The 26,657-nt window shown below is 56.9% G+C and overlaps 1 long non-coding RNA gene across 1 annotated transcript in view; it reads left to right on the forward strand.

Moving 5' to 3' along the window:
* The first annotated feature begins 3,265 nt into the window (after positions 1-3,265).
* LOC119871918 overlaps positions 3,266-26,657 on the forward strand; it is a 40,569-nt gene continuing 17,177 nt past the window's right edge. The window contains exon 1 of the long non-coding RNA XR_005359922.1: positions 3,266-3,382. This is a non-coding gene — a long non-coding RNA (uncharacterized LOC119871918). The remainder of the gene's footprint in view (positions 3,383-26,657) is intronic.

A 26,657-nucleotide genomic window follows, 5' to 3' on the forward strand; every position in this document is an offset into this window, starting at 1 on the left:
CAATTTGCAGCCTTTACCTGGGGCCAGGACTTCTTCCCACAGTGACAGAGTGGGCACAGCATCCTTGTTCCACGCTGCAATGCAGTCAGTGGCTTACCCATCCCAGCTGTCAGTGAAGCCCTTTCTGGAGACAAGGGGACTGTGGTAGGCAGTCTCCAAGATGGCCCCGGGGAGCCCTGGCTACTGGGACTCATGCTCTGGACCAGGCCCTTGATCTGTGCTGGCCCATGATGGCTTGAGCTGGCAGGGGCGGGGAAAGTCACTGTGTGCCCTTGGGGCCCTGGGCTGCTGTAGGACATCCAGCTTCTCTGCTGGCATGGCCACATGGAGAGGCGAGGCCCCCTGACTGCACAGAGGGTGGGGCTTGCCACCCTTGTCAACCCCAGCCTGCCAGTCTCCCTGTGAGGCATTCCTTGCCTTCCTGAGACTCTGCTTTCTCTCCTGAAAAACAGTGGTGTTAACAGTTGCCAGGATGCAGGGATGGTTGAGATAGCCACATAAAATACTGTGGGCCATGCCTCGCACCTGGCACCTGGCATGCTCCTGACGGTGGTTGCAAGTAGAGATGAACACATTCTCGCCTATTCCTTATGGATGCCTTTCCTCTCACTCTGTTGTGAACTCCTTTCCATGACAGTCAGTACACCGGTTTTCACAGCCAGATGTTCTGTTGTGGGGACAGAGCATCTTACTGCTCTTACCACTCTGAATGGACATTTAAGTTGTCAGTAAGGGGTCTTATTATAAACAAAAGCTGTGTAACTGCTACATAACCCTAGGAGATCCACTGGGGTTTTCTTGAGAGGCTGTTGGCTGCAGGGCCCCTGGAGAACAGACAGTGTAGTGTTCTCTGTGAAGTGTGGTCTGTTTACTGATGAGCTAGTGGCTGGGAGAACCCACTCTGTGCCCAGGTTCTAGGCAGTGGTGCCGTCTCTTTCTGATCCCCCAAGACTAAGGCCAAGGGGGGTGGAATGGGGAGGAGCCCCAAGTGAGGCTGAGGTAGGTTCTCGCCCCAGCCCTGCTGCTTCTCCTCTGTTGAGGGCATCCTGCCCTTCAGGATGGGCCAAGGTGTGGTGCACACACAGCACAGCATGTGGGGTAGTGATTGTTTCCAGAATCATACTTGTTGCCACCGCCTATCGCATTTGCTGTTGTTAACTGCACAATCAGGCGAGCCACTTCCCTCTCTGTACCTGTTTTCACTTCCACGGGCCTTGGTGGTGATGGGCTTTTAGGCCCTTCTGTGTCACCTGATTCGGTTCTCTCCCGAGGTTACCATGCCTGAGGCTCCTGGAAGGCTGCAGATAAGGCAGTAGGTGGCTTCAGCACTAGTGAGGGAGGACAGCGCCCGGAGCTGTCCATGGGCTGAATTCACGGGTGGGGGTGCCCACTGGAAGTGGGCCCCAGACGTGGGGTCCGCAGGGCCATTGCCGCAGGGATGGTGGGACACAGATACATGCCCTGCACCTGGGAGCAGGGACCCTGCTGTATGATGGTGGCTGGCAGGATCACAGCCTTCCCAGGGGTGCAGAACTGGAGTGCCACGCTCAGGGGCAGGAGGGACTGAGCCTGAGTACAGGTGTCTTCTGCACCCGTCAACACTCTCCCCTGATCTCTGTAGTCTTGAGCTCAGCCAGGTGCTGGAAATCGCAGTTTTGGGAAAAAGCTGGTGAAAATGCCACTCAGCCTGAGCTTGCGTGCAGGGAAGTTCTCACTGTGTGGTCTGTGATTCCCCCATACTGGGAACCACCCAGAAGTCCATCAACAGTCCATTGTACATGGACACATCACAGTGGGTCCTACAGCAGAGTATCACACAGCCATAGGCACGGATAAGTGACAGTCACACTCAGCAACGATGAATCTCTCAAAGTGAGGCTGAGAATAAGCAGGACACAAATCATGATGTGTGGTTCTGGTTACAGAAAGCTCCCTGGCAGGCAAGATAAAGGCTAGCATTTGGGCCTGCAGGCCAGGGAAATGGTGACCATCTGCAGAGGGTGGGCAGGGACTAGGAGACCAGGCTCAGCTTATTCATTCAACCATTAACTAATGTTTGGTGTACCTTTCTGTATGTTTGTTATACTTCAAAGTGAAAAAATAAAAGAGAGAAAGTCACTAGGGGTCATCAGACTTTATGAGGTAGAAGGTGTTAAAGCACGTATGCAAGGGCACTGTTGCTGGTCATTCGTGGTCAGGAATTCACCACTAACTGGGTCCTTTCTTGGTTCTGAGGTGCTTGCCTGTGACTCCTCGAACTCATTGATCCTGGACCCCTGAGATCAAGAGTTGCATGCTCTACCAACAGAGCCAGCCAGGTGCTCCTGAAATCTGCATTTGAAATGCCTTGGAAGAGCCAGGCCCTGGCCTTGTGGGGGAAACAGTCTGGGACTTCTGCTTCCCAGGCCATTTCAGGGGCTCTTTTGTGGTCTCTACCTAAGGGCTAGGCAAGAGAAGGTGTGCCAACCATGACCCTTTGTGGGGCACACGGCAGCGAGGGTCTGGGGGCACCGCTGCTTCTCAGAGTCCTCAGACTCGGGCTGTAGTCCTTCCTCTCAGCCTGAGCCAGTGCTACCCCCGCCAGGCCTGTGTCCCCGCTGGCTCACACTGGTGCATAGGGAGGGCATCATTCCTTCCTCCCCACAGCACTGCAAAGGGTCCTCGGTGGGTGGACTCCTCGCCAGAGTCACCTGCAGATTGTAGACACTGGAGCGCTTCCCAGTGACTCCCAGCCTGGCCTCTCAGGGTAAGAGGGCCTGTCCATGCCCTCCCCATCTCCTCCCTGGATTTCTTTTTTTTTTTTTTTTAATTTTTTAAAAATTTATTTATGATAGTCACACACAGAGAGAGAGAGAGAGAGAGAGAGAGAGAGAGAGAGAGAGAGGCAGAGGGAGAAGCAGGCTCCATGCACCGGGAGCCCGACGTGGGATTCGATCCCGGGTCTCCAGGATCGCGCCCTGGGCCAAAGGCAGGCGCTAAACCACTGTGCCACCCAGGGATCCCTCTGGGTTTCTGCCTTCTCCTGTTAGACTGCCAATGGCTCAGCTGGCTAACGGGGTCCTCCTCAGCCTGATGAACTCCCGGGGAGCCCGTCCCCTGGCCTGGGAGGGGAGGCAAGGGTGGCAGAAGGGGTCTCCTGCTGGGGAAGCCACAGCAGCAGCCTCAGGGTTGGCAGTCAGTGCTGCAGGGGGCGGGCGAGGGGTGTGGGGGAGCAGAGAGAAATTGGCAGGGCCGTGTGCATGAGTGTACACCGTGCGTTTGCGCACAGCACTGCAGCCTGCTGGATGAACAGCCTCCATCCGCGGAAAGCCTGAGGTGTCGGGGCTTATTCCCCCTCTGCCAGTCTCTGGAGGAGGAGGAAGGCGATTAGGCTCCTCATAGAGTAAGTTCTCTGAACTTCCAAGTTTCTCCTGGGGGCTGGGCTGGGAGCCAGCACTGGTGGCCTCGCACCTGCCTGAATGTTTTATGCAGAAAGGCTAGCACGCAGGTGGGGCTGGGTGATGGAGCTGGGAGGATGGGGTCCTCTGAGATGCTGGGGAGGCAGGGATGGGGCAAGCCCCAAGCTGCAGGGGGGCTGTTGTGAGGACTGTGGGTTCAGTCCTGGGGCTGCTGGCCTCCGCGGCAGGAGGCAAGTGAGGCCCTTGGGGGGTACCCACAGTTGCTGTGCTGGGATCCGGGGCTGATTGTCATTTTGGCTAAACCGAAAGGGAGGCTCATTTTCAGGATAGCAAGGGGCCTGGGGGCCTCATGTGGGTCTGGGTGTGCAGGTATCTATGAGTCCAGGTGTGGGGGTGTATTCTAGGTATTTCTGCAAGAGAGTGCATGGTGTAGCTGTAGTTAAGGTATGCACACCTGTGTGATGGGGATGTGAGTGAGCATATGTTGTGATTTACACACACGTGTGCATTTGGGTCTGTGTGTTTTAGGTATGGGGGGGGATGCTTCAAGTTTGTGTCCATGAAGAAGTGTGTGTGGCGTGTGTGTGTGTCAGGGTCTGTGTGTCTGTGTGTGCGGCCACCTGTGCTAGGTCTGCTGTGGAGGGGAGTTTGGTTCATGAATGTTTGTATGTGTATGTGTGCTTGTATGTCTGCATGTCTGCGTCTTGGTGTATGTGTGGGGGAGCCACGGGCTGCCTCTTTGTGTGAATGCCTGGAAACGTGTCTGTATGTTGTGTATGTAGGCAGGTGTGTGCCTCCTGTGTGCGCAGGTGCACTTACAGGTGTGTGTATGGCTGCATGTACAGGTGTGTGCTGCCTGTATTGTGTGTGTGCAGGTGTGTGGGCACCATCCTAGGGCCCACCACTTCTCTCCCAGCCCTGCCCTAATTCTGTGCCCTGGCCTCTGCCCCATGGGGGCTACAGTGGGGGCTTCTAACCTCTCAGGCCAGGTGGCTGTGGGCCAGGAACCTGGCCTGGCCACCGTCTCTGGGTGTGGTCTGCCTCAACCTCACCTGCTTCTCACCTGCCCCTGTTTCAGGTCCTAGCGTGGGTGGGCCTGGCTGGTGGGGAGGCAGGGTGGGGCTGCCAGTGGAGAGGAGGGATGATCCTGGGCCGTTTCCAGAAAGGGTCTGCCGTGGCCATGGCCTGGGGCTTGTGGGCAAGAGCCAGTCACTGGCTTCTGGCTCTGTTCCTGGGAGACCCAGACGGGGCATTCCGTGACCCCTAGGTGTGTTGCTCTAGCTCGCTCCCTGCAGCACCCAAGGAGGGAGCTGCTGTTGTCATCTCTGCTGACAGACAGGGATGCTGAGGCTCAGAGAGGTTGGAGCTGTAATAGTAACCAGACGCCAGGTCCACAGCTTTCTGGGCCTTGTGTTTCTTAAGAAACTCACTAAGTTCCTGCAAAGCAGGGAAATCTGGTCTCCCCATCTCACAGATGAGCTTGTTGAGACTGAGATGATGGGCGGCTTCCTCCCAGCACAGGGGAGCTGACTTCTGAGTACTCTGGGTTTGCAAGGCTGAGGGCCTGACATGCACTTCCCCGGATTACTCCCGCCCTCCGTCTTCTGTGTGAGGTATGGTTGTCACCTATATTGACACTCTGGGAAACAGGCTTGCAGAGTGGCTAACTGATGTTGCTCAGAGGAGCCATTCTGTCCCCTGGCTGGGCAAGCACCTGGTCCCTGTGTGTTCCTGGAGGCCTGGCTTGTAGGGCTCTGCAGGTGCAAAAGGCCTGACCCCACCACTGTGAGCCCCTCCTGGAGCTCCTTCTTCCTGCCCCCTCCAGCAGCTGGTCAGCCAGCATGGACAGCGGGAGCAAGCTGGACAGCAACATGTCACTGGCATGCAGAGAGGCTTTCCTAGGCCTGGCCAGGTACAAGATGGTCTCAGCTTCCCTGGTGCTCCTGTTGTGCGTGATGGGCATCTTGGCCAATGCACACCCCCACCAACTGCTACCTGGTCAGCCTGGCCCTGGCTGACCTCACTGTGTTAGTGGCCACGGGGCTGTCCAATGTCTCTGACAGCTTGCCTGGGTAGTGGGCCTATGGGCATGCCGGCTGCCTGGGCATCACCTACTTGCAGTACCTGGGCATCAACATCTTCTCCTGCTCCATCCTGGCATTCACTGTGGAGAAATGGGTGCTCCCTGGCCCTGCCCTGCCCTGCATGAATCTCCCTCAACACAAAGCAATGCAGCCAGGACTTCCTGGCTGGGATCCATAGAAAAAGCCTCAGCTGAGCTGAGGTTCTAGTCCCCCTCTCCAGAGAGGGGAGCTGGGGTGGGACCCTGGAAGACCAGGCCCAGATAGCAGGGGTCGGAAGGGCTCGTCTCTCAACTGTGCTGCTAACTTGCCTTGAGATGCCAAGGCAATCTTACATTTTCCAGCCTGGGAAGTGGACATTTGGATTGGATATTCTCTGGGGTTTCCTGCGTGCTCTGATCTTAGCCCCAAGAGGCAGTGTAGCCCAGGGTTAGGCATGTGGACTCTGAAGCCTGCTGGCTGGATTCAAAGCCACCTCTGCCCCTTCCTAGCTGTATGGTCTTGGGGAGGCTGGCCCATGGGCTAGGCAGCTTGTCCAGAGCCACACAGAATTGAGATACAATTGAGGCTTTCTGACATCCAAATACTGGCCCGTCCTGGTTCTTGTGGGCTGTGGCTCTCTGGGCTCCAGTGGCTGCCATCTCCTGCCCATGCTGGGTGACCCCATGGCCATGGCTGTGTGGGGACATAGGTCTAAGCCTGGCCATTAGGGTCATGTGATGTCACTGGCTGCCTCATTTGATGACCTTCGGAAGTGGGTAATTAAAAAACCTCTGGGGTTCTCACAGAGGCCAAAAGTCTTTGAAAGGGCCCTGGGGTCCCTGGCCCTGCAGCAGATATGGGTGAGCCTGGGGGCCTCCAGGGATGGAGTCCCCTAGTGGCAGCACATTCCATGCCCTCAACACGGCCACCCGGCCCCCTGAACCTTCACGGCCATTGAGTCCTTCCATGAAAGGACCACATGGGGAACCTGATAGGCCAAGTGGGGCCATGAGCTGGTAGCCATAGTCCTCTACAGGCTCATTGGGAGAATCTTGTTCCAGAGTGTGCTGCCCCACTTACCCCACTTGGGGCCAGCGTGGCGAGGCCTGGTAGGAGTCAGGAACCCCAGAGAGGCAGCTGTGGGGGCCAGTGGAGGCCCCACATCTTCCAAGAAGCAGGTGGGTGAGGTCTCAGGTGGAGATAGGTTGGGGTGGCTGGAGGGGAGCTGGAGGGCAGGAGAGGAGGGGCTGGTGGGAAGAGAGGCCCAGAGATGTGGCTTGGAGGAGCAGGGTAGAGAGGGGATGCAGGCGCTCGTCCCTACCTGGTTCTGGGTGTTGGGACTGAGGGCCATGGTGCAGGCTCACACATGGCCTTTGAGGGGTTGGGGGACCAGAGGATGCGGGACAGGGCTTAGGGAGAGGTAGAGAGGCCTCGTGGAGGTGACAGTTGAATACAGGTCTGAGGCTGGCCAGGAGGCAGCCAAGCATGTGCCTGGAAGCCCAGGGGGAGGGGGAGCAGTGCCAGGCCTGGAGACAGACACAGGCCTTGTGCACTGGGCTGGAAACAGCATGAATGGCCGGGGGCTTGTGGCTTTGACCTCAGGGAAGCAGGGGCAGCCACGGGGCTCTGAAAGTGGGAGCCCCACACGTGGGGAGCCTGAGACAAGTGCACACATGGAGGGAAGGAGACACCTGTGACTGAGCCACGGATGGATGAGAGGAGAGAGTGACACTCAGATATATAGAGATAGAGATAGAGACAGAGACAGAAACAGAGATGGAGACAGAGAAAAAAACAGATGGAGATAGAGACAGAGATGAAGAGACAGAGAAAGAGAGACAGAGATGGAGATACAGAGAGAGCCAGAGATACAGAGATGGAGAGAGAGAGATAGAGGCAGAGACAGAAACACAGAGAGAGACAGAGCTAGAGACAGAGACAGAGAGAGGCAGAGTCAGGCGCACAGAGTGTCAAAGGCTTCAAGGTGTGACCTTACGACCTCCTACCCGTCATCACTGTGTTAAGCATCTTTTCCAGGGGAAAGCCCTGAGGGCATTAAAGCACCAAGCTTCAAGTCCTTGTCAACATTATCCTCAGCTGTGTGTGGAGCCTGCCTGGGGAAGGCGTATTCCAATGCAGATTGACACTACCTGGGGCCACGTTGAAAGGATACCCAGCTTCCACCGCTGACACCCAGCGATACATCATAGGGCAGGGGAGCCCTGAACCCAGGTCACCCTGATGCCCTGGTGCCCCAGCTTGAAAAACATTTCCCCTCGAGGGGTCAGCAGGGTGGCCCCTTCCCTGCTCCACTGCCATGCCACTGTCACTGTCAATGTGCTAAGCAGGAGCTGGGGAGACCGGGGTGAGCAGGGAGCCATGGAGGAGGCAGGACCACCTCCCTCTGGTGGTACTTGATGATGGGAGGCTCTGGGTACTAGGCCCAGCCTGCTGCTCTCACCCCAGCAACAGCCTGAGTGGGACTCCCATTGTCCCTGACGTGTGCATGAGGCCTGGATGCCTCCAGGCAGGCAGCCCCTGGCCTCCTGTGGGTGAGCCGCTGCACCCCCCACCCTATCCCTACTCCTTTCGAGATTGCTTTCCTCCTGGCCTCTGTGGTGTCCATTAAAAGCAGCTTTTCCATGGAGTTGATTGTGAGGAGATGTGTCTCTAGCTGGACTAAACCCAGAGGTCGGAAGGGGAGGAGGGGATAGGATGGTGAGGCCTTGACAGACAACAGGCACCCATACCTGTGACCTTGTGACCCAACTCAGAGGGCAAAGGCATCTGGATGTTAGCACCTCCTCCAGCTTGTCAAGGTTGAGGAACGTCCTAAATGCTCTGAGGCCAGTCCTGAGTCAGTTTTTTCCATGGGAACATCTTACTGATAGGGAGGCTGTGCCAGTGTCCCTTACCCAGGACATAGGAAATAATTCATGCAGCCCGCCTACCACCCCTCTGCCAACGAAAAGTGATGCCCAGGAGTGAGTCCCCTGCTCCTGCCTTTATTTTGCACACAGCTCTCAGGGGTCTCTGGAGCTCATGCGCACCAGCCCCTCCTCGTTCCTGTTGCTACTTCTCTCAAGTGGAGGCCCTCACTCATCCCGGCTTCTGTTTGCTGGTTCTCATGCGTGGACCAGGACAGCAATCGCCAGGGGTCTCCTGGGGACTGTGTCGGAAACAGAGTGTAGCCGGGGCTTCCAGTCCTGGGTGTCTGTGACAGATGGATGAGGAGCTGCTCCGTGGCAGCTGTGATAAGCCACAGCTTCCATGAAGCAGAAAACTGGGACAACCAACTCTGCGTTAAGAAGCACGCAGGAAGGGGGTGATGGGGTGGGCTGGCGGCTGGGCCCCCCACCCCTGAAGCTGTGCCAGCACCCACTAATAGACAAGGCCCCATTCGAGCAACTGGACTGTTGTGCAACCGGACTGTGTGCGATGCCCGGGGTCAGTTCCCCACCCCAAGTGGCTAAAACAGTGGAAAAGCTTTGATGTGTGAAGGCGTGACCAGTGGTCACAGCTGGCTGCGAAATCCGCAGATGTGTATGGAGTTCTGATTTCTGCATGAAATTCATTCTGCTGCAGCTCGGATGCACACTGTCCTGGTGACGACCGCCAGAGGAGGGTGAGCGCAGCAGTCAGCTCCCCCCTCAGAGGGTGAGCGTGTGTTGGGAACAGGCCCAGAGGCCCACTCTGCACCCAGAGGGTCCGTGATGAGGAGTCACAGGGCGGGGGGTGAAGCCAGGGGAGGCCTGGGGCACGGTGCTTCTGCTCTCTGGTGGGTGTGGCCTGTGTGGGGAGGGGACAGGGCCCGGGGCATGCAGGCAGACCACATGACCACATGACCCTGGCAGAGGCTGCATTGGCCTCCTCCCCCCCCCCCCGCCCCCCGCTCTAAGAACAGAGGGTGTGCGAGGGGCTGTGTGGTCTCTGGCACAGTGTAGGCCTTGGGCAGCAGTGGGCTTCCCTCGCGGAAATGGCTGGCCCAGCTGGGCCCCCTCTGTGCCTTCCTAGGATGATGGGGAGCTTCGCCTGTGCTGGAGCATCCAGAAAACAGGGACGGTCAAGCCTTCACCAACCTCTTGTTTTCCAAAGTACCCCAGGGGCTAGTTTACTGCAGAGAACTTCTTCCCCTGGTGACTTACAGGACACTCCAGTCTGCTCTTCCTTGTGGCTCTGTGAGGCCCACAGGTGAACCCCTGGGTCACCTGGCACCAGGCCAGGCGAGACCCAGCTTCCCTCCCTAGACGAGGAGACCATTTCCTGGTTAGCTGACCCAGATTCCCCTGACTGCAAGACAAGCCCAGCTGTAGACTAACCCCCTCACCTGTACACCACCCCTGTCATCTGTGCACCACCCTTGTCACCTGTATACCACCCATCTGTCACCTGTACATCACCCCATCACCTGTACACCACCCATCTATCACCAACATACCATCCCATCACCTGTACACCACCCCATCACCTGTACACCACCCATCTGTCACCAATATACCACCCCATTACCTTTACACTACCCTATCACCTGTACACCACCCATATGTCACCTGCATACCACCCCATCACCTGTACACCACCCTCATCGACTATACACCACTCACCTGTCACCTGTACACCACCCCCATCACCTGTACATCACCCCCGTCACCTGTACACCACCCATCTGTCACCAACATAACACCCTATCACCTGTACACCACCCCATTACCTGTACACCACCCCTGTCACCTGTACATCACCCCCTGTCACCTGTACTCTCCCCCCACATTACCTGTCTGCTCCTCCCCACATGAGCCCCAGGCAAAACCACCTGCCAGGACGGGAGGTCTTCAGCCCCACGGAGCCTTCCCTATTGTAATGGCCTGAGTGGAATCAAGGTTCTTCTGGTTCTGTGTCTGGCATCATCTAGCTGAAGACGTTCTTGGCCTGTCTCACCTTTGCAACCAGCCTCTACCCCGTCTGCACCGCAGCCTCTGTTGGAGGCAGGCGGCATTCAGGGGGTCAGTGCGGGGGGACCCATGTGGCCCTTTCTCTCACCCCTCCTCCTGGTCAGTGGGGCTGGCAGGTGGGCCTCATGTGTCCACTCAGTAGCCCAGGCCCCCAGCAGGCACCGCAGCCCTTTCCTCTCAAGCTCCATTGTCCGCCTGCCCCCGCATCTTGGGCGTTTTCAGGACAGTGTTTGGTGGTCCTGGGATGTGCGGAGCCGTTGGCGTTTAGAGCAGCCTGAAGTCCCCGAGGAGCACAGTGGGGCCCTAGTGGAGGTAAGACGCCAGTCTGCCATTCCATGTCCCTTGTGCAGATGCTCAGCGCTTTTCGCAGGAGGTCTAGGAGAGCAGGCACTGTGTGGTGGTGGTGGGGGCTGACCATCCTCTGCTTTGAGGAATCACAAGCAGCCCTTGGAGGAGGGGGTTGCTCCACAGGGTGGTGCCTGTGCCGCCTTTGCCAGGAACCTCCTCTAGGAAGGCCTGGGGGCAGCTCCCAGCCTAATGTGGCGTCTCCTCCCAGCCCTTCTGAGGCCCCGGGACTTTTCACCTGTGCTCGGTTGTGGGCTTTTGTGGCGGCTCTCTCGTTGGAGACTGAAACTGCCCGGGGGTAGTGACCAGTTTGCTCGTGCCTTTGAATCCTTGTCTCTAGTGCTGGTGGCACGGATGTCCCCTAACGCTGGGTCTGGGTCTCACCCTGGGCAGCGTGTGTGGTTGGGTGAGCACGGGGAGGCCCCTTTCCTTGGGGGCTCTGGTGAGGGGTGGAGACAGGCTCACTGCTCCAGGTGGGGTCGGGTCAGCGGCCTGGGTCAGAGCCCTCAAGGTGGGGCCCTGCCCTCAGCAAGGCCTTGGGGTCTTTGCACTGCCCTGCATTGTGAACAGAGCTGGTCCTGGAGGGCCTGAGATTCCACGAATTAAATCACAGAGGAGAACACAGCATAGAACCTTCCTCCAGGAGACTGATTAATGACATGCAAACACATGTACATAGCACCTGATTTGCTTCTAAATCTGCTCACCTGTAGATCCCCCCATGCTGTCCTAGAAGCCAGGTAACCACCGCAGGGGTGGGCTGGGAGTAGGCAGGACACAGGCTTCCCCGCTGGGTTCTGGAATATTGTCAGGCCAACTGCACCTGCCCACAGCACCCTCCCCACCTCCCACGGGGGAACACATTGACTCTGTCTCCTGCCGAGCCCAAATAGCTTCAGAATACTCTGCTACCCAGTGTGCCCTGGTGCGTGCCGCTGCTCATTGGAGGCGGTGCATTTTCTGAAGGCTCCTGTCACCCTGTACCCACTGTCTGCTTTGTTATGAGCGGAGGTGACCTTTCCTTCCTCCTCCCTGCAAGTACTAGGTGCTGACTCTGGTCCAGACCACACCAGTGGGCTGCGGGAGCGGCTGGGCAGGGATGAGTGATGGAGCGCTAGGAGGAGGGGTTGGCTCTAGGCAGGTGCACTCCACCCAGCCTGGGCATGGAGTTCCCTGTGCTTTATCAGAAGAGCAAGGTTGCCTCCATGAGGCCTCTGACTCCGTCTGGCTTACACAGAGAGATTTGGTGAGTCCACAGGAATTGTCTGGGGGGTGGGAAGTTGCCTTAGTCGTCTGTGGAGGAGGGCCTGGGGACTTGGCCAGACTTCAACTTGTCCTGTGGTTGAGCAGCACGTGCTGCTAAGGGACTCTGGAGCCTGGGGTTGATGTGCCACTCTTAGCCCAAGAAGGACTGGTGCCTGTGGTGATGTGAACCCCCAGCCCTCTTTTGATCCCTCCCACTGGTGGCTCCCCAAAGTAGAGCCTGGGGGGACAGAGGCTGGGGAGAAGTGGGGGAAGTGGGGTTAGAGTCACTCTAGGGGCTGGAGTGGCTGGGTAGCCAGAGCACCTATCTGAGCCCCATCCCTCATTTTCTACTTGGACGGCCCTCTTGGCAGTCTGAGGATGAGAGAAGGCAGTCCAGGACTCACATTGGTGGGGAGGGGGTCATTGGGACCTGGCTCAGTGGCCTGGGCCAGTGGAGGCCACTTCCTACATGGGGGACCCCAGCCCTAAAGAGGTGACCTGGAAGGGAGGCCCTAGTAGAGGTGTGGGTCAGGATGAAGGACTGGACTCGTGTGACTGGGGGCTGCAGAGATGCCCCTTGCCTGGCCCTGTGCAAGGTGGGTAGTCTTCCCAGATTCCTGTCGCAGAGACGGGAAGGGCAGGACTCCAGGATCCCCTGGGCATGTGAGACATGAGGCTCAGGCTCTGCACATACCGCATTAACATCACTCAGCGTCCAGTTCCTTTTTTGGTAGAACAGGGCTCATCCTATGACCTGGGGGTCAGGGGTGGGGGCCAGGAAGTGTTTAATCTAGCAGTTCTCAAAGTGTGGCCCACAGAACCCTCAAGGTCTGTGACATTGGGAACAGCCGCCTTGTCTTTTCCACAAGCTGACCTTTGTCCTGTGGGGGCAAAGTGGCTGCAACCCAGGCTGCGTTCAGGGCTCCGAGTGCACGGGGAAGGAAACGCGGCTTCCCCTGAGACCGGCCTACACGGGGCAGTGACAAATACCAGTGGTTTCCAGTCTTAAGTTCTTTTTGTTGTTGTTGTTTTTAAGATTTTATCTATGCATTTGAGAGAGAGAGAGAGAGAGAGAGAGCACAGCAAGTATGAGCGACAATAGGGGCAGAGGGAAGTAGAGAAGCGGATGCCCCACGGAGCAGAGCCCGATGTGGGTTGGATCCCAGGACCCCGGAATCATGACCTGAGCTGAAGGCAGATGCTCCACCCTGGTGCCCCTCGAATTTTTAAAAAATGTTTTTGTAGTGACAAAATGGGAAGTCACCCAGAGTGTACAGCATTTACCATTGGTTGCAAAGCAGGAGGACGAGGTGCTGAGTGTCATGCCTGGGGCCGCCCCAGGAGTGACCCTGCGACTTCCTCGTCTCCTTTCCTGTGAGCCGTGCGCTTGTTTGCTTGAGTGAAACGTGCAGTACAAGTGAGTACAGACTTCCTGGGAAAGTGAAACAGAACTGCCCCGTGACCCCGCCACTCCCCTCCTGGCTGGCCCCCCCAGAGACCCGAAAGCCAGTATCACAAAGAGGTGCTTGTGCCCAGGTGTTCATGTGCACCGTCCGTAGGCGTCAGAATGGGACTCAGCCCCAGCGTCCGTCCGCAGACAGTAGATGCAGAACGCGGAGCGAGCTCTGCCACACGGCGGAATGCTGCAGAGCTGAAAAGAGGAACGAAGCACGGACACACGTGATCACACGGGGCGAATGACATGCTGGCGAATGACATGTGAAGCCATCAAGAAGGGCCACGTGGCACATGATGCCATCTATAGGAAATGTCCAGAAAAGACACCCAGAGACGCCAAGCAGGCTGGCAGTTGTGGGAAGGGAACGGGAGTGAGGGTTAATGGGCATAGGGTCTCCTTGTGGGGAGCTGAGAATGTTCTGGACTCACTAGAGGTGGCGGTTGCACGGCACCGTTCACTTTGTGATAGGCAATCTTGTATGAGTTTCAGTCTGAAAGAGGAAGAGCAGAGGGCCATTATGCATGAAGTCCTGCTGTGGCAGCCCCTCCCGTACTAGGTGTGGTCACCTACGGCTCCGAGCCCTGCAGAAGTCAGCTTGGTGGGTCCTTCTGACCTCAGCTCTGGGTGCACAGCACTACCTCATCAGGGGGTTAGTGTCTCCCAGCATAAACCCGGTCCAGCCAATGAGCTTGTGTGTCCCTCCCAGTGACCTGGAGGCAGGGAGGCCGCTGCTTTGCCGATGGCAGGAGTAGAAGGTCACAGAGCAACATGGCCAAATCAACTTCCCCAGCAGGGCCTGCAGCTCTGAATTCTCCAACCTCCTGGGTCCTCCGCACATCCTAGCTTTCCTGGCCTTCTCCACTCTTCAGATTCTGAATCTTTGAAAGGTCAACTGTGAGTACCTCCCCACATGGTTGCTGAACAAGAATGTCCGTGAGGCATAAGGAGAGCTGCCCTGGGCTCGAAATACTCATCAGGTGTCTCTTGAACACAGCCCAGCTGCATCTGCGGCCACCACGCCAGTAGGACTCACGGCCAGCAGCCCAGGGCCCTCGTCCCTGCCTGCCGGCTAAGAAGAACAGAGCTCTCGTCTCACAGCTGGGAAGCTGGGGTCCCAGGCGAGGAGGGGACTGGCCCAGGTTGTACACAGGTCATGGTCCAGGCCTGGCTGTCCTGATGCTCATGGATGGCATTCTTCACAGCAAGGCCGCACTGAGTCCAGGATGCTTCCCAGGGGTCCCCCTCGGCTTGCTGGCAGTGTTGTGTGTCCACAGCAATGGGGAGGCATCCGCTGTGGGTTCTGTAACCCTGGACGGTAGACAGGGTTCCTGGTCCTGCTGGAGCCCATAAAGGGCAGCCACCCCTGCCTGCCTCTCAGCTGCCTGGCCCTGAAGTGTCCCTGAAGCTGGACTCTGAGGCCAGGGCAGGGAGGGGATGGGGGCTCAGCTACAGCCCCGTCCACAGCAGGGCAGCTCCAATTCTAAGTGTTAACATAGCCAGAGTCCAAACTGGCCCTGTGAGCTGCTCGTCCTTTCTGCCGACTTGATGCGATATGTGTGGAGTCTCCTCTGCCCTCCCTCCTATGACATGGAATGGAGTTGGGCCGTCCCAGAGTCCAGGATAATCGCCTTGTCTCAAGACCTCTTTTGTAGTCACATCTGCAGAGACCCCTTTTCCAAATAAGATCACATTTGTAGATTCTGGGGATGAGGCTCTGTTTTAGGGGCCACTACTACACTGACCACAGCATGTGTGAACATTAAGACCAGCATCTGATCGGGGCCACCCCATGGTCTATGTGGTTAGCAGGAGGAATAAGAACAGCGGCCCCTTAGTGGGTGCTCATGTGGCTCTGGGTGTGTCTGTGCCTTGCTTTCTCTCCCTGCAGTGCCGTGGTTAGCTCAGGCTGGGGCCGACATGTGAATCACCCCCTGTCCTGGCTCTCCACTAATGAGCCAGGTGACAAGTTACCTGAGCCACGTGAGTTTTGCTGCTTTTCCTGTAAATAGGGCTATAGGCAGAGCCTCACCAATGTGCCCTGGAACAAGATGCTGCAGGCAGAGAGCTTGGTAGCAGCCTGGTGGCTATGAGCTCCAAAAAATGGGGAGCTTAGGCATAAAACAGGGATGAGAATGAAGGCCTGGCCTCCTTGTGAGGTCAGAGGAGCAGATTTCGGTGGAAGTGCTTTGTCAACCACGGTGCGTGTGTTGGTAGGGCTGGGGGCCTTGAGGTGGGGTCTGATGGCACACTTTGGTAGCCACCTCATGTCCAGGAGGCCTGCTTGTCCGAGCGAGCCCCTTGGTCTGCCTATGCTCAGATGCCTGGTGGGCCCAGCAGGTGTGTCTGCTCAGGTCCAGGGGGAGCTGTCCAGGATGTGGTCCGCAGAAAGGGAGAAAACCACGGGGGGCTAATTGGAGATCAACACCCAGAATACAGACAAAACCCAATAGCAAAACTGGATATCCGACACAGATATGGGCGAAGGCCTTGAGTAAACGGTTCTCTGAAGATGATGTCCAAGTGGCCAGTGAGCACACAAGATGTTCTATGTTGCCCATCGTTGGGGCATCACAACCATTAGCACAGCCACTGTCCAAAACACCAGTGTGGTGAGGGTGTGGAGAAACTGAGAATTCCTTGCCCTGCCATGGAAAACAGTGTGGCATTTCCTAAAAAACATAAATACGGAAAACCAGAATTACCACATGACCTGGCAGTTCCGCGGCTGCGTGCATGCCCATGAGACTTGGAAGCAGAGTCCTGGAGAACTCTTTGCACCCCTTGTTCACAGCAGTATTACAACAGTCATAGTGGAAGCAACCCCAGCACCCATGTTTGGATGAACCCAAAAGCAAAGCATGGCCCATCCACACATTGGAATATGACTCAACCTTGAGAAGGAAGGACACCATGATGCCTGCCACAGCATGCCATGGGTGGGCCTGGGGGGAACCATGCTTTATGAGGTCAACCCGTCACGGGGGACTGACCCTGCAGGATCCCATGTACATGGGTTCCCTGGGGAGTCAGACCCACGGAGCCAGGAATAGATGGGGGATCTGGGGCTGGGGAGTCAGTGTTTCATGGGATGGAGTTTGGGAAGATGGAAAGGTTTTATGGATGGACAGACGGACAGACGGACGGACGGAGGTGACAGGCACAGGAGAAGGAGCTGGAGACAGAGCAGAGGGGAGAGGCCCAGCCGAGAGTGGGAGTCCTTCACTCACTCACTGACTCCCACACGTGAACCCTGCCATGAGGGGAAACACACACACCTGTCCTAGTGGAGCCTGTCTGGTGGCAGGAGAGGGATGCTGGGTACCGTGTCAGTCAGGCCAAGGCCTGACCTGGATGGGGTGGGGCGGGGGCGAGGCCACAGGAAACTCCCACAGGGACATCGTCTGGTCTAGCCAGGGGCCCCCGGTGACCCACTTGGATCCTGGTTCATCTCCTTGCTGGAGGGTTGTCAACATTGTATCTGTGCTGAGGCCGCCAGCAAGGGATGGAGAACTTTGTCCCTCAGCGGGCGAGTGTCCAGACCATCCTGAGCAGAGGCCCCTGGAGACAGCTTCTCATTGAGCAGAACTGCCTGTCACCTCTTCAGATGGGCCCAAGAAGCCCTCCCAGCCCATCCACCCCAGGGAGGGACAGGGGGAGAGAGCGCTCTGAGTGCAGTGGAGGTCTGCCCCTTTCCGGATGGGCTTCCCATCCCGGTGGCTCTGGCTCCACATGGCAAGTGTCCATCCAGACGGGCTCCAGACTCTGCCCGTCTGACCCAACCCGGAGCCTCCTTCCTCCCTGGGTCCCCCAGACACAGGGATGGGTCCTCTACCCTGCACAACCTTTCCTTCCACGTAAATTATCCTTTAGCTGGAAGCGTGCAAGCTCCTGACTCTTGCGAACTGCGGCTGGCACGATGTCTGTGCATGTGGCTTTCTTGGATGGCGAAGGCCGCGGCCTCCATGTGCCTGTTTGGCCAGCGTTCTGTAGCAGCATTGAGGGCAAAAGTGTCTCTTCACTAGTAGTGCTGAAAAAGCGTGGCTTTGAGGACAGGTGTAGGAGAACCATAACTTTTGGGACTGTGAGCCTCCTAGCGTCGGTCCTTGGGTGTGGTGCTAGATCCGTGGAGTGAGCCGCCCCCACCGCCCTGCAGCTGTGCACTGTGCCAGTTGCCCGTGTAATGATTGGAAATGCAGGTTTTGTCTTCGAGGAGCCTGTGTCTGTTGTAGGAGGTAAAATCTGCACATAAAGAGCAGTCACTCCTGGTACGAGGTGATGGGCCCCCCGAGTGTTTCCTGCAGCTGCCGTAAGAAAGGGACACACAGTCAGGCAGAGAGATGCCACAGGACCATGTTTTCTCCTCTCCTGGGTTGTGGTGGCGGCTGCAAGGCCGCGAGCCAGGTGTGGGCAGGCTGCTGTCAGGGAGGCCGCGGCTTTCCTTTCCTGGTGCCCGTGGGGAGGGCTGTCCTCAGCATCCCTTGGCTCAAGGCCGCTGGCCCTGCCTCTGTTGTCCCACGGAGTGCAGTGTGTCTGTCCTTTTCTGAGGACACCTCTACTCCAGCATGACCTCCTCTTGACCTGATCATCTCTGGAAAGATCCTCTTTGCAGATTGAGTTACAGTCAATGGGTACTGGGGGTTAGGATGTGGACATACCAACCACCTTGGCCCCCAAACGAGGCTTCAGAGGAATGGGTGGGAGTTTGGTGTGGAGAAGATATGGAAGGGTGCCTGGATAGGGGGGACAGCAGGTAGAAAGGCATGGGGGGCTTTGTGGGGGCAGCGAGGGCTCGCAGGCTGGGTCTTGTGATCAGGTGTCCTGAGTCACAGAGGAGCTAGACCAGCTGGGCGTCACACAACAGAAGCCCTGCACGAGTTCACTGCTTCCTGGAGAGACAGCCTGGCTGTGTACATCGTCCCTAGAGAAAAGGACAGGGAGCCAGGAGAGCCAGGGTTCGGGTGGGTGACACCTAGGCATGACTGATCTCATGACTCAGAGCTGTCCCTGCCAACTGCCTACGAGCACATTTAAAACAGGACAGATGCCTGTCCACGCATGGGCTCCAGCAAAATGTGGCTTGTCCACACGATGGAATAGTGCTCAGTCTTAAAATGGAACAAAGCTCTGGCGCTCTGCAGCCTCACGGACCTGGGAGCATGGCAGCGAGGGAACCAGGCGCCGGGGCCCTGGGCGCTTGATTTCACGTGCACGGAGCGTCCAGAGCGGGAAAGCTGTGTGGCCGGGAAGTGGATGACCGGTGACTGGGGGTAGGGCGCGGGGACAAGACAGTGACGCCAGTGGGAACAGGGTTTCTTTGGGGGTGTGATGGAATTCAAGGTGGTGTCGCTCGTCACTGCTGATTTGCTGAATGCCGCTGAATCATGCACATGAAGAGAGTGGATGTTACAAGAGGAGGCTGGGGTGTGTCCCTGGGTGACCTGTGCCCTGCTGGGGTCTGTTGGAGCTGGCCCGACTGTCCATGGGCACCAGCCCCAGGTGGGAGGGGATAGAACAGTCGTCACCCCTGAGGCTCTCATGGTCCTGGGGGTGGGAGATGCTTCATGACAGGAGACACGGAGGAAGGTCCCTTCCTTTGAGCCTTTGACGGGGAGGTGCAGAAGGATGCAGAGCTGGCTTTGAGGAAGTGAGCTGGGGTGGGGGGTTCTCAGGAAGGTAGCACATGGACAGGTGTCTCTGGGGAGAGGGAAGAGCGTGGTAGGGGCTGTGTCTTCCCAGACAGTGGGGTTCTGATCAGGGCCCCGGAGGGGACTGCAGGCTCAGGACAGGACCGAGGCGGCCCCAGGAGTGCGGCACAGAGTGCCCAGCTCTGCTCTGGTCTCCACAGCCCCGCGGCACCCAAGCTGGACCAGCTCACCCCTCCCCAGACCTCAGACCACCCCAGAAGTGTGAGCTGCTATTTAAATGAGTGTTCCCCAGACACTACATTACTGACCATCTAACGTGGGGTGGACACAGAGCCACTTGCCTCTGTTGCTTCGAGTGAGCACTTTAGAATCAGAGCTGAAGCATTTTAGATGCTACAGTTAGAATGAGACAGCATGATGACTCCTTTTGTGCAGTTGACTCTAACATGGGACCTATTTTTAGACAGAGAAACTGACTTTATTCTGCTTTGGTATTTTTAGCGTATTTTGAAACCCAAGCCTCTTCTCCGTCATGGGAGTTTTCGTGGTTTCTTAAGCAGAAAGATTTGACTGCCCACTTGCGATGCATTAGAGCAGCACTGGGGCTCCTGCCTGTGCCTTTAACCACTAGGACCCTCTGTCTCCTCTTCTGTGAAACAAAGTGGGCTGAAAGCATTTGGATGGGAGCAGATGTTCCCAAAACCCGGTCTGTGGACCTGTGCTTCTGTGTGAACATTTTTTTTTCTGTGTGAACATTTATATCAATCTGTCTCGAAATGAGAAAAAGAAAGGTTGAGGATTTCATGAAATTGAATTAGTTTCTTATTAAAAAACTGTCCTTTGGAGTATGTCTTCCTAACATTTGTGATTTAAAATGCATTATTAGGAAACACCAAGGTGATTAACCTGTAGTTTAAAGAGTCAGTATCTGGAAAAACAGGAACAGGTCAGGCCCACGTAACCCCAGAGTAGTTGCTGACAGTTCTCTGGTCTCTGAATTTTTTTTTTTAAGATTTTATTTATTCATGAGAGACAGAGAGAAAGAGAGAGAGAGAGAGAGAGAGAGAGAGAGGCAGAGACATAGGCAGAGGGAGAAGCAGGCTCCATGCAGGGAGCCTGATGTGGGACTTGATCCCAGGACCCCAGAATCACACCCTGAGCCAAAGGCAGAGGCTCAAATGCTGAGCCACCCAGGCGTCCCTGGCCTGTGAATTTCTAAAGTCTGAAGATCCGCTGTAGGGAAAGGAAAGATCCTTTCCAGCGTCCAGCTCCAAGAGCTAGTGCTGATCTACTCAGATGAACCGGGTGCCAGAGGAGCTGGGGGCCTGGCTGCCAGTGCGGCTGGATCATAGGGGCAATGGGCAGTCAGGCCCCCCCAGATGGGACCGCTCAGTTCAGGTGTGCCCCCAGCGCAGCTCCCGTCCCCATGGGAAAAGGCGTTGTTTCTGCCACGGAGCAATCTGTACCTGCTGGCTTTGGGTGCCCCACTCGCCTGGTGCTTACAGACCTGGACAGGGTCATGTCTTCATTACCTGTTGGACTGGTGAGGGCACCAGGGGTCCAGGAGGTGAACGGTCCAAGTCAGGTGCCAGGGTGGGAAGGAGCGGAATCTGTGGCCAGAGGTCATTCCTATAATTTCTAGACTCAGATGATCTTTAGCTCCTGTCTTCTCACCTCCAAAATGAATGTAATAGTTGTAGGGATGGTTAAAGTGTCAGCACAGACATTTCTCCAAAGCTACATGGGTGGCAAAGAGGTGGCTGAGCCAGGGAAACACATCTCAAAACTACAACTAGACCCCACCACCCACAAGCATGGGGTGGGGACCCTCGCACACGGCTGCTGGCGATGTGGACTGGAGCAGCCGCCACCTAGGACCATCTGCGGGTCCTGTGAAGGTGAACCCTTGCGTCCCCACCTGACCCAGCAGCCCCACGGCCGCAAGTCCCCCCATGGCGAAGCCAGAGCCATGTCCACAGGAACCTGCATATGGACATCTGTGACAACCTCATTCATAACCGCAAAACCGTGTGAAAGGCCCAAGCATCTGTTACCTACTGAATGAGCGAGAAGTGGTCCAGCAGCGTCCAGCCCCACACCAGTGAAACTCTGACCCTCTCTACGGTGTGGGGAGCCAGATACAGGGGCCGGGGGCTGTGGAACCTGCGTGTGCGAGGTGCCTGCGACAGGCAGGTCCACAGGGTCAGAGGCAGGTGGCCCAGGGCAGGGGAGGGGACTGGTGGGGGCCATGGCTGAGGGCACGGGCCATGGCCACTCAGTTGTCCACTTATGTGGGTGGATGATACAGCGGTTAAGTGACATCTCAGTAAAGCTGCTAGAAAGACCTGTTGCCTCAGCCTCTGGGGATCATTCTGAGAAACTGAGGGTCAGTATGATGGATCCCTGAGATGCCGGAGGGTCCAGGGCACAGCCAGCCAAGGCTTGGGTGCTCAGCCGTCCCTTGGGAGCTGAGGGAAGTGAGCCTCTGGCTCTGGAGGGTGGATGGCTGCCCCCAGGGCCCTAGGATGATCCTGCAGCCCCATGCAGCGCACCATGTTTCTGTGCCCCTTACCCTGTCACCTCTAGTAGTGGGGGTGGGAGGGACCCCATGTTCTTTTGAGACCTCCCTCCTCCCTCTCCCCTTCACTCTTCCCTGCTTCCTCCTCCCTCCCTCCTCCCTCTTCTCTCCCTCTCCTTCCTCCCCTCCTTCCTCTCTCCCTCCTCCCCTTCCACCTCTCCCTTCTCCCATTCCTTCTCTCCTTCCTCCCCTCCCTCCCTCTCCACTTCTCTCCCTCATTCCCCTCTCCTCCCTCCCAGTGGCGCTGGCTGGCAGTAGACTCAGAACTCACTTAGGTACAGGCTGGAGGAAGAGGGAGGCCACCCTCTGTGCCGCACGGTGGGGGCAGATTTCATTTTCCTGTGGGCGACAGGGCTGCGGTAGAGCCCTGGATGATGGCTGTCAGGAGTGCAGAGAGCTCGAGCATGGCCAAGGTTGCACAGAGATGGCTGACTATGACACCAGGACACCCAGACACACGCACAGGGACCGCAGCTGCGGCCATTCGCTTGTGGCGACTTGGCGCCGATGGGACCCATGCTGAAGTGCTGCTGGGACAATAGGTGGAGGTCCAGATTGTGAACGGCCTCACAGAAGGTAGTGCACCTGACGTTGGCTAGCGAGTGTCCTGCCTGGTTCTCCTCTGCATTAGCTGTGAAGCCACGTGCAGCCCATTGTGGGCAATGGGATCACTGGGGCTCTTCCTCTCCCTGATGGTGGGCTGCCTCCTTGTCCCTTTCCAGAGCACCCAAGGGACCCCATGGGAGCAGAGTCTGGAAACCACTGGTGTGGTCGAAAGCCAAGGGACCTCCTCCCAAGTTCCTCCCATTATAACGGGGCTGTGTCCACAAGTGTTGAGGGTGAGGGGTTGTCAGCACCTGTGTGGCCTGGTGAGCACTGTCCACCTTCCAGCAGGTGTCTGAGGACTGTCCTGCTCACAACCTGGATATGCCATGGGGTCAGGACAGGCTGGAGGCCGTCCATTGACAAAGGACTCCTGCAGGTTCAAAAGCTCCTTGGGGAGCAGGGAAGCTCTGTCCCCCTCACGGCCTCAGGGAGTAGCAGGGTGAGCTGTGGCTCCCCAAATTCATGGGCACCTGGAACCTCAGATGTGTCCTCGTTTGGATGTAAGTAAGGATGGAGCTGAGGTCCAGTGAGCGTGTCTACAGGGGAGACTTGGAGGGACCAGAGGGGATACCACCTGAAGACACAGAGGCAGAGAGCAGAGTGACAGGTCTATGTGCCACAGGACATGACAGCCATGGGCAGCATCAGGAGGGGAGGCCTGGAGCAGACCCGGCCCTGGAGGCTTCCCAGAGGAGGTGGCCCTGCTTGCCCTGTGATGCTGGACTCTGGCTTCAAACTGGGAGACAGTACGTCTCTTGTTTTGGCCCAGGATACGCATCAGGGAAGGGGGCTACACAGGGAGGGGCTCGGAGGCAGGTGAGGCACAGCCCTGTGGTCCAGGCTGACTCCTGGTCTTGTGTCCTCTCCCCACGGCATCCGCAGAGGGGTGTGGCTCCGGCAGATGCCTGGTTACTGGGCTGTGCAGGGCATGGAGTTGGAGCCTTCTAGAATCTTCCTGAGGCTCCAGACCCCAAGGCCCTTTGCCCACACACCCCTTGCAGCCAGATGGTCCCTCCTGCATCCACTGCTTTTCTCAACTGCCTGCCAGCACCTTGGGGATCCCCCAATTTGGTGACTCGGGCAGTCATGACAACACTCTGGTTTTCTCTTTCATGGAGTGACCAGCTGAGTGTTGAACGTGCTGATCCTTTGCTTCTGGAGGGCAGCTGGTCTGCTACTGGTCAGGCCCTTCCCCAGAACTGCCCCCAGGCACTGTCACCCTCATCTTCCTTTGGGTGTGAAGGACATGTGTTTTTTTCCGGGGTGAGGGCCGCAGCGTCCAGAGGACCACGTGCCGCATAGTCGTATGTGTGCCTCATCACCTCCTCGAGCCCCAGGCTCCTGCCTACGACGACGGTGGAGTCACCTGGGAAGGGCGCTGATGTTCGCTCGCAGCCCCAGGGACGGGAAGGAAAGGCAGCCTCTGCGGACAGCAGTGTCCCCCATGTTCACTGCGGGGTCCTGCGGTGGGCTCACTGGCTCCCAGAATTGGGGCACTTCACACAGGAGAAGTGTAGCTTCGCCTCTGTATATGCTACGCACCCTGAGATGTCGCTGTCACTTGTGATTTCAGCATTTGGCCTTTAGGAAGTGTAAGGTTTTATTTCCGTCTGCCTCCTTTCATCCTGTGGAGCCCGGTCCCTACTGGTCTCATGTCCCTGCCACAGGGAGAACTTCATGGGTCCACCTTCTGCTCTCACATATCACAGAATGACCGTCGGGCTCCTGTTCTGGAAGGACGTTCTGTGAGTCTAGAATCCCGGGTGGACACTGATGGTTTCCTTCCCTTCTTTAAAGACCTGACAGTTTTGTCTTCTGGACTCATCCAGGTCCTCATCCGAGGACAAGCCAGCCGTGGTCTTCTGCATCACCCTAGACTGGCTGGTCCGTTCCCTCCTTGTGGTATGTCTCCCACCCCCACATTGTTCGGACACCCTACATCTGTTGTGGGGAAGACGAGGGCTCTGCGTCACCCAGCACATCCCAAGAGGAGCACCTTCATCTCACAACGTAAGAAAAGGAAAAATTTGGTATCTCTACCTGCCTCATCAGGAAAGTCTTTAAATATTGAGAAGCTGTTCAGTGATGGGTGGCTGCATCCCCAAATTCTCATCTTCATCTGAAAGCTCCAATCTCAACGTGCAGCAAATACCACCAACGTTTCCCTCGAAGCAACAGGTGGGTGGTCAGGTTTCGAAAATATCTTGCTGCCCCCTCAGCCCCCGAGTCAGCTCTGTCTTCTGTCCCTCTGTCAGGTCCCCAGGGATGTCAGGGACTCGATGCTCAGCCAAGTCTCCCGGGGGCTTTTCCTGAGCTTTGCAGGTCATCACACAAATAGTAAATACAATGTGCTCAACATTGAGATTTAACATCATTCATCATTTTTACTGCTTCATCAAAGACCTCCTTAGCCCAAACCGGGTTTTGTTGTTTTACCATGAGCGCGGGGCGGAGAGAAGCGGCCACCTCCACGGTCTGGGTGGCAGCCTCGATCTGTGCAGAGGTCCATTTGTTAGGCCTACTAGGTCTGTGCAGAAATGGGTCAGGATGGGATCCCGCAGACCCTCCAAGGTGGCTCTGGGTCTCCCTCGGGGTGTAAAGACACGCTCTGGTGTAAAGACACGGCAGGGGTGTGTTTTCTTTCTCCTTCCCGCTGTGGTCTCTGTTGGGCGGCTGGATCGTCCGTCTGCTCTGCGGTGCGGAATTGCTTTGGCTGTGGGTTGCAGGCCCTCAGAGCTCCAGATCCAAGCGCAGAGCATCTGGGGCCATGTCTCTCCACCTCTGAAGGGGAGATGCCCTTGTCCTTAGCAGCGGAAGTGGACCGGAATTGGGTGGTAGCCCTGCTCCCTTTGCCTGGGGCTGCAGACATCTGGAAGGCGAGCTCATACCACTGCACTCTGCAGGGGCCTAGGACACATCTGTCCACTGCAGGATTTCAGTCTGGCTGCAAGCTCAGGGAGCCCTTGGGGTGGGAGGGGCTGTTGAATCTGGGAGCATTCAGGCTCAGATATGTTATGATGGCCCATGGCTGGTGGCAAGTGTGGCTGGTTTCTTCCCATCCCAGCTAAGCCTGGGTCAGCAGGGGCTCACTGCTTTGCCTGACTGGCCAGTCTGCCTGGGCCTTGCTAGGCCTTGCTCACTGCACATGCTTGTCCCTCTGGGATTGACCTCCCACCTGACTAGCAACCTTGATTCCAGTTTTCTGTGTAGGCAACATACTTGTGGGTTCTGGGGAGTAGGATGCGGATAGCTCTGCAGAGAGTGTTCGACCCATTGCACCCTGCTCCTTGCAGTTTTTCACAGCCTGGCAGCCTGCACTTGAGTCCCTAGCTATGTAGGCAACTCTGCACCCCTAAAAGGCACTTCCATTTTAGCATCGCTGCTGAGATTGCCCGTGCTGACTCACAGAGCCAGCCCCATCACACCCTGGAGCATAGAGATGTGATGTCTCTGGAGTCAAAAGTTGCCTCTGTTTTCACAGGACCTAATGAAGTGGCTGGTCTGGCTTGGCTCGTGCCTCAACATGATAAATGGCTTTCATGTCAGCTGCAGAGAGCCTGCGGAGGCTGCAGGACCTCTGAGATCTTTCCACTTTCTCATCGTTAAGTGTTAGAAACCTGCCTGCAAGCAATGTCACTGCAAGGGCCCCTGGGGGAGTGGAAGGGGACATTCAGGAAGCCCAGGAAAACCCACAGAGGTGCGTGCAGACCCAGTCACAGCTACAGGGAGCTCTGGTGCTCCTTCAAGGAGGTAATCCAGCTGGCTGTGCCCTTCGTAGTCACAGGCAGGGTGTATATGTGCTGTGTCCCTGCTGACAGGCTCAGAAACCGTGTGGCTTGCGTTGGCAGAGGACAAGGCATGGGCAGAGGATGGGGCGTGGGCAGACCCCCACCACCTGCAAGTGGACTGGGTGCCACGCTGGCTTTTTCTTCTTTTTACCCGCCATGCTGCATTTTCTGCTGGCTGAGAGCAGGCCGCTGGAGGGTGCGCAGTGTGGGGATGTTGGCTGGCTGTGGGTGCCTCGCGGGCTTGCTGCTGGGCTGAGGAGCATGTCCTCTCCATGGAGCACACTCTGTGCATGGCCTGTGCTCAGGCTGGGCGGTAGCCATGGTGGGTTCTGAGCATCTGTGGACAGGTTGGGATGTCAGATGCCTTTCTTGCCATGGGTCTGACCAGAGAGCATTTAATGATGGAATTCTAAGTGTTGGACCAGGGACTGCTGAGAATTCTTTGGATTTGCTGTTGGTGGGGCCTCTGTGCGCTGGGGACGAAATCGGGGCGGCCTGGTTGCTATGGTCAAAGAAGTGACAGATCTATGGGACCACCATAGATCTGACGGAGGGGCTGGGCTTCATCCTGTGTCTTC

Source organism: Canis lupus, chromosome 5 (genome assembly GCF_011100685.1).
Source record: "Canis lupus familiaris isolate Mischka breed German Shepherd chromosome 5, alternate assembly UU_Cfam_GSD_1.0, whole genome shotgun sequence".
Lineage (NCBI taxonomy): Eukaryota > Metazoa > Chordata > Mammalia > Carnivora > Canidae > Canis > Canis lupus.